The following is a 7,487-nucleotide window of genomic DNA, read 5'->3' as shown; positions in this document are numbered from 1 at the left end:
GCCGTGGCGTTGCTAATGGGGGCAGCTGGCCGCCCTGATATTTAAGTTCGATAGACCTTGTTTGTGCCTTTTGGCCCATTTTTGACAATTATCGTCACTTTTTCCCACTCCCCCTTGAAAGTTTCCCCCTTCCCCCTTTTGAATATGTTCTGGCTACACCACTGATGTGTCTTTTCTGCAGGACTACAGTTGCTCTATTGGCATGTCAGTTGTTCAATGATTGGTAGTTTAGAAAATAGACATCAAAAACTCAAAAAGCTAAACATCAGCGTGTAGCCCATTTTATTCTGCATCTTATACACCAATTTGACTGGAATCGGTTGATTGATCGCGAAGAAATGAGCGATCTCATAACGCATAGTTACGTCAAGTTACTTCATTCCAAGTTTGAAAGAAAGATCATTCAACACAATGCACACTAGGGGTTAACTGTCAACGAGATTTTGTTCTGTGAAATCTTTTTCGTTCTTTTTAAACAATCTGTGTCTTGCAAAACATTTAATTAGGTTTTATTCAAATTTGAAAACCTGCACGATGTTGAAAATGAAAGCTTGCATGTAAATTGATGCTCAGTACTTGTAAATATATTTTTTCGTTATTGTTGATGTAAATGTTGCATACAGAATTATTGCATAAAGAATTCCAGCTGGCTTAAAATAATTTCTCACACACATTAATGTTTTTGGAATATTTCCAATAAATTGTAATGCAAAGTTTAAATCTTTCAAAACTTCAACATTAATGTTACATGGTATCGAAAATTACACGTAAAGCTGTAAGCACTTGATCATTGTTATTCTTGGCTCAAATGTTCTTTGGAAAGTTAAAATATAACATATTTGCACGACATTAAGAGTTGAATTTGGAAAGCTTCCAATTGCAAAAGTTTTTTCGGACAAACTGTTATTTATCTTCAATGACATAACACCGTCGGATTATAACATAGTTAATATGGACTAAATTTAATGAGATACACATAACTTTAGGAAGCGTTGAACAAGTATGAAAAAAGCGCCTGTTGATCAAACTTGGAATGAACTGCATTGATGCAGGCACTATGCAATTGTTCATATCTACACAACCAGTCAACCGAATCTAATACAACTTTCGTATGTGGTGCACAACAAAATAAGCTATGTACAGCATTTTTAATTTTTTGATTATGATGTCTATTTCGCGACTTACGTTCAATTTTATTCGCTCGGTAATTTTTTTCTGGGACACCCTGTATGCGACCAAGTGACTTGTACTAATCTTGGGACCATGCGGAGCCATAACAACAATCAGACTTCAAGGGCAGAGGAAATCCGCTGATATTTATTTTTGCTCTTGCCAAAAAATTAAAGAGATTAAAGAGAGTTTAATACTCTTCATTCATATTTAGCCACAAATCTGGGTTTTTTTTTGTTTTCGATTTGAGTGCGGATGTGTGACATTTTAGGCAAAATCAATCATTTCTGGCCTATTACTTCATTATTTTGTACAAATATGGAATATTTCTGAGTTATGCTTGGGCGCACCTATGATATGATAGTGACGTCATTTAGATAATGCTGGTACTTATTATTGGTATCATTGGACAGATGAGTCCTATGGCTATCCTTTGATATCAATATACAAAAATGCATTTGTATTCCATCAATACATTTAAGTTTGTATATATGCTCTAAAATACCGGCTTCCCTTTTCTTTTCTCTTTTCTACACAAGACTTGAATAAAAAATGTGCACTCACCTATCAATGTTATGGTGATGATGAAAATAAAAGAAACATCAAATTCCATTGTCATATTCTTTTTATGTTCATCTTCTTCAAATTGTAACGTTGATAGAGAAACAGGTCGTCCTTTAGTAACTCTTAAAGCGCTATGCTGATCAATTGATATCGAATGCTACAGTGGAATCAGTGGACTTATCTAGAAATGTCAGTTCTGCAACTGAATGCCACGTGTCTACTTTGGGTGACGATTTGAGTGGCGATTGGTTACAACTACACAATGACATTATATTATTAGGCTTCGCACCATATTATAACATTTGCGAGGAGGACACCCTCAATTATTTTCAAAATTATGATGTTCACGCGATTGTATTGTATTTGAATACACTAAAATTACTAGCTAATTTCTAGACTTAAGGTGGTACTACACCCCTTGATAAATGTTGTGACTAATTTTGCATTTTTCTCACAAAATAACCCCCTCTACATTTTGGTTACTATAAAATGTTAGATAAAATTCCAAATTCATGTATTCTCTTTAATTAACTTCAGTCATATAATTCGTAACTGAATGTCACGTGTCGACTTTGGATGACGATATGAGTGCCGATGGCTTCAAGCCATATTGTAACATTTACTGAAGAGGACACCCTCAATAATTTTGATTTAGCACGGTTGTTATGTAGTTTAAAAACTAATATACCGTGGTAAAATCTATTTGTGGAGATGTTTAATAAAACGACGTGACCCGTTGTTTTATACATATCTTTATGAATACGACAGAGTGCCGAATACGCAAAATTGCCGTTCTGGGTAAACGGCGTTTGAAAATCTTGGTACCATTACATTGGTCATTCTAAAAATTCGTGAACATTCGTGAACTAAACACTCATTTGAAATGTATATTATAGAAGTGAATGTTCACCAATTATTTGCAACACTTGCATGTTCTCAAAACGGGTATTTACAGCTCTTCGGCTTTATGCTAAATCCAAAAAGTGTCAACCGCTGCGCAAAGAGTTACATAAGGGGACGAATCCGCATTTAACTTCGTGTAAACTATTGCACTCGTCCTTGATTTGAGGGTTTTTGTGTAAAGATTTCTGATTTCCTAATGCTATAGACTCTAAACTTAGTTTATAAGTTATAATTAGTTATCACCGCAATATTTAGTTGAAATAAAGGATTTTTGAGTAGAAAAGACAATATTGGCCTATATTTTTGTGATTTCCCAATTTTGCGACGGCGCTGTGACATAATTACGCCATAGCGATATCGGGATTGTTTGTACTTATTTTGGTATCACTAGATAGAAGATACCTATAGCTACCCATTGGTATCAAATATAACAGTATATGACATGTAATATAGAAAATTCGGGAGTTTCCAGCTATACTATACAATAGATCAACCTGACTTGTATAGCTAAGTATACGATACGTCTTTTGGTCGAATTCATTAATCGCACTTAGGCGCGTTTCGTCCTAATCATCATTTCAATATCTAAATCGGGAAGTAAGATTTATCATTAATCTTTGGTGGAAATGAAAGATCGCCTGAAACACAATCACAAGCATACAATAACTCAATTTACTGAAAATGCTCGATTCTTCACTCTGCCGAATTCAGAACGATATGATCGAAAAATTAGGCAGTTGTACCACATAAATATGCTCAAACAGTACGTTGAAAGAAATGGCGATGGCATTAAGGTATTAATAAGATCATCTGCAAATACAAGCCTGACCATAAATAGTTTAAAGCCTAGTCATAATTGGCAATTGAAATAAGCATTTCAAGTTATTAACCAATCATAAATGCTGTTAGATCACTTCATTTTTGAATTTGATTTTAACTCGGTTTTATATTTTTTCTTAATCCTAGGTTTTATATTTTCGATAAAAAACATAATATACGATTTTTGTCAAATTTCAGTTTAGTTATTCTTTGCCAAAATTATGAAAATAGTAACCAACTTCCATGAAGGTTTTCTGGTCATTTGAAACAGAAATATTGAGGTAAAATGAAAGACCCCCCTCATGATGGGCGTCGGTTTATGTGAGGCCGTTAGTGAAAAACAATTTGGGTGATCAATGGACTAATATTTTTTTTGCTCTTCACTTTTTCAAACCATTGAAACATAATTTGGTGCAACCATTCACAACTTCCGTCTGCAAAAATATGTCCGTACATTAACAAGTTTTGCCCCCCCCCCCCCCTCCGGTTCCTAAATCCTGACTACGACACTGCTGAAAGGGCCTTTCGGACTAATACATCAGTTTTCACCTCTAATAATGTTCCCATACTTATTCACTCGCAGATCCTTTCTTGATGCAATTAATCTCGAGGAGGTCATCACATAAACACAGCACTCATTAAACACATGATATTAATTCACCATTGAGAGTTTTATTTCACTTTAGGTGAAGAATAGGATACAAAATTCTGCATAACACGCTTTTTTTTCTCAACAGTAAATTAGATAACATTTTGGTCTCTTCAGCTCTTCTACACATCATATTGGTATAATGATGTATATTCATACGTAGCGGTTAACGTAAAAAAAGAAAGCAAAATTATTCATCTACGCTACTCAAATTTGGTACACTCACCGCATTAGCCGGGTCAACCGGCGTCTTCAGCAGATGTTATTAGCTCTGAAGATTGTTGTTGCTAGTGAAGTAGTGTGCTAGATAGGGAGTCCAAGGACTGCCCTCGCAGGGTCTTGGAAGCAATCCATATTAGAACTAAAAGACCCAGACTGAACCGTGACAAAGGGTTGGACATTGACCCTGTCTGGGACAACCTCCTGACCCCGCGGAACCAAGGGGGCGGCACAACATCTTCAAGTTTGACGTCATCAACATATGTGACGTCATCGGAGGTGTCCTAGAACTACATTACTAGCAACAAATATCTTCAGAGCAATAACATCCGCTGGAGACCCTGGTGACCCGGTGAAAGCGCTCCGGTGAGTGTACGTAAATGTTTGCTTTCTAATCATATTGGTAATTTTATCATACTTATCAGTTCGTCATCAATCTTTTTATAATCATTTGCCATATATATTCTCATTGCTGTTATTTTTATACAATACATTTATACAGTTAATGTACAGCAGGTTGGGAAGTAAATAACAAACAAGCAGTATGTTCATTAAATGAAACAAAATGTATTTGTAATTGATAATAATTAAATAAGACCAGCTTTGGTTTTATTAAAATAACTGTTTAAGCTTCAAATACTAAATTTGATTTGGTTCTGAAAAAGTTGACAATTTCTTGGGAATTTGAAATAATATAATATAATATAATATAATATAATATAATATAATATAATATAATATAATATAATATAATATAATATAATATAATTATTGGATTTAAACTTTGACTTACTTGACTTCTCTGCATAGGACGTTGTGTCCCTTTGCCCTAAACTTATATTATACTATTATATATTTGTTTAACAGTTTTATAAAATTCATAAAATTTTATCATGAAAATAACACAATTTGATCAGTTATGTAAGCCTCTAATTCCTCTAATTTAGAAGATAAATGAATTTAATGAACGTACCTACATTTTATTTTAAACCGCCCAATGAAAGCAGAGATGTTATTTTGAAAACGTTTAATTGAATAACATTTAAATGTCGGATTATATAAAGGTAATGAAAACGTTTTAAAACGTTTTGTGTGACAAATCACTATAACAATTTTTTTAAATGTTTTCCAAATGTTACTGTAAACTATTTTTGCAAACATTTTTGCCCAATATGCGGCCATATATTTTTCAATTCAATTCAATTTTTTCAATTTAATTCAATTTGTTTCCATCAAAAATACAAATTATAGGTTAATGAATGCATCTTACTTGTTGAGAGTGAAATTTTACAAAATAATGCATGCGTACCGAGATGTTGGTTCGTCCAATGCACGAGCCCCGATGGGGGAGTGCATTACACGCAGCAACCTCTCAATACAAGTGGTTATGTGGTTCTAAGAGTGTATGAAGAATACTTAATTAACACCAAAATAATTTTAAAAAAACAAGATGGAGGAGATGCAACAAAAGGAAAATGCCTGCAAAAGTGTTGAACCACCTTACAAAAAATAAACACACACCCCCCTACACACACCCCCACACACCCACCCCCACATAAAAACAAAGTGCGGAAGCCTAACAAACAAAGAAAAATATATCAGTGTTGTGTATTTACCGGCAAATTAAAAATGGCAGTTAATCAACCGGTAAAGGTCAGGTATATTGCTCGAACAACATCATATCATTGGCAAGGTAATATTATGAGGACAATGAAAATGACCCTTTTGGGGGGAAAATAAGACGTTTAAAATCGATTTTCCGCCAACATAAATTATAGATTGCAATACATTAGTCGTGTTCACACATTCGGATATAAGTGAGTTATTACCGGTAATAAGCGACTTATAACCGGTATTAGTGACTTATTACCGGTATTAAGTGACTTAAATCCGACTGTGCGAACACGGCTATAATCACACAGGGAAATCAGATACATGAGCTTGTGGACTTAACACGGTTTATATGCTAGTCTCAATTGATCACGATGAAATTATAACCTCAAATTATTTATTTACTTTTAGGCCTAATATTTCTCATGATATTGATATACATAAGGATTGTAATATCACAATTTACTAATATATAAAAAAGAAGCGGCTGATTTAAAAAACATAAATTTGTAATACCTAATTTCGAGTTTTTTCTCAGCCCTGGTCCTCATGCATCAAGGAGGCAACAGGGTAGAGGGCAAAGCAGCACATTTTTTATCACAAAAAGAGAAAATGACTTGTTGTAAATAAAAAAAAAGAAAGCAAGAAACAGCAAAGTAAGAAAGTTAGACACATAATAAAACAAATAGGCTATAATAATCAAGAAAATGTAATTGAATACATGAATCCAAAACCCACCCAAGTCCATGGGAAGTGATTTTGAGAAACAAAAACCTGTGTATCATTTTAATTTCTTTAGTTAGATATACCTGATCAATATGGTAAGTTGTACGTGCAAATGGGTGGATTAAACTGTATTAGGTATGACGTTTAGCATTTCAGGGACTTCGTGGGGTTCATTTTAAATTCTGGACTTGGGTGGTTTTTTGAATCATATACAAAGACAATAATGTTGGAATGGGATTGCCAATAGTAAGATAATACAAAATAAAGCACACATGTATAATGTTGATAAGCATTCTGCCATGTAATATAAACCACATACTTTCCTTGATTAAACCCATTTTTTTTTTCAAAAGTCACTCTCCAGCAATGAATGTGTTACAAGTGGGCTCAATAGACAGGAGCTAGGATTCCATTTGGAAAAGAGACGAAGTAGGAGAGTTGGCCCAGTCGTGGTGACAGACTTTGATTTTGATGACGACATTGCACTGTTGTCTGAGGAAATACACCAAGCACAAGAACTGCTTCATAGAGTGGAGACTTCAGCTGCTAAAGTGGGCCTGAAGATGAATGGAAGTAAAACAAAGTATATGTCCTACAATAACAGAAGAGAAAACATCACAACAAATGAGAGTATAGTACTAGAGGAGGTAGATGACTTCAAGTACCTAGGCGCTTGGATGAAAAGCACTGAAAGGGATGTAAAGTTACGTAAAGCAGCAGCATGGAGGGCGTGCAGTAAACTTAAGAAAATCTGGAGGTCAACTCTTACCAGGAGTTTCAAGCTCCGAATCTTTGCTGCAACAGTGGAGTCGGTTCTGCTTTATGG

Source organism: Amphiura filiformis, chromosome 14, assembly GCF_039555335.1.
Source record: "Amphiura filiformis chromosome 14, Afil_fr2py, whole genome shotgun sequence".
Lineage (NCBI taxonomy): Eukaryota > Metazoa > Echinodermata > Ophiuroidea > Amphilepidida > Amphiuridae > Amphiura > Amphiura filiformis.
Note: the sequence above shows the minus strand (reverse complement) of the source record.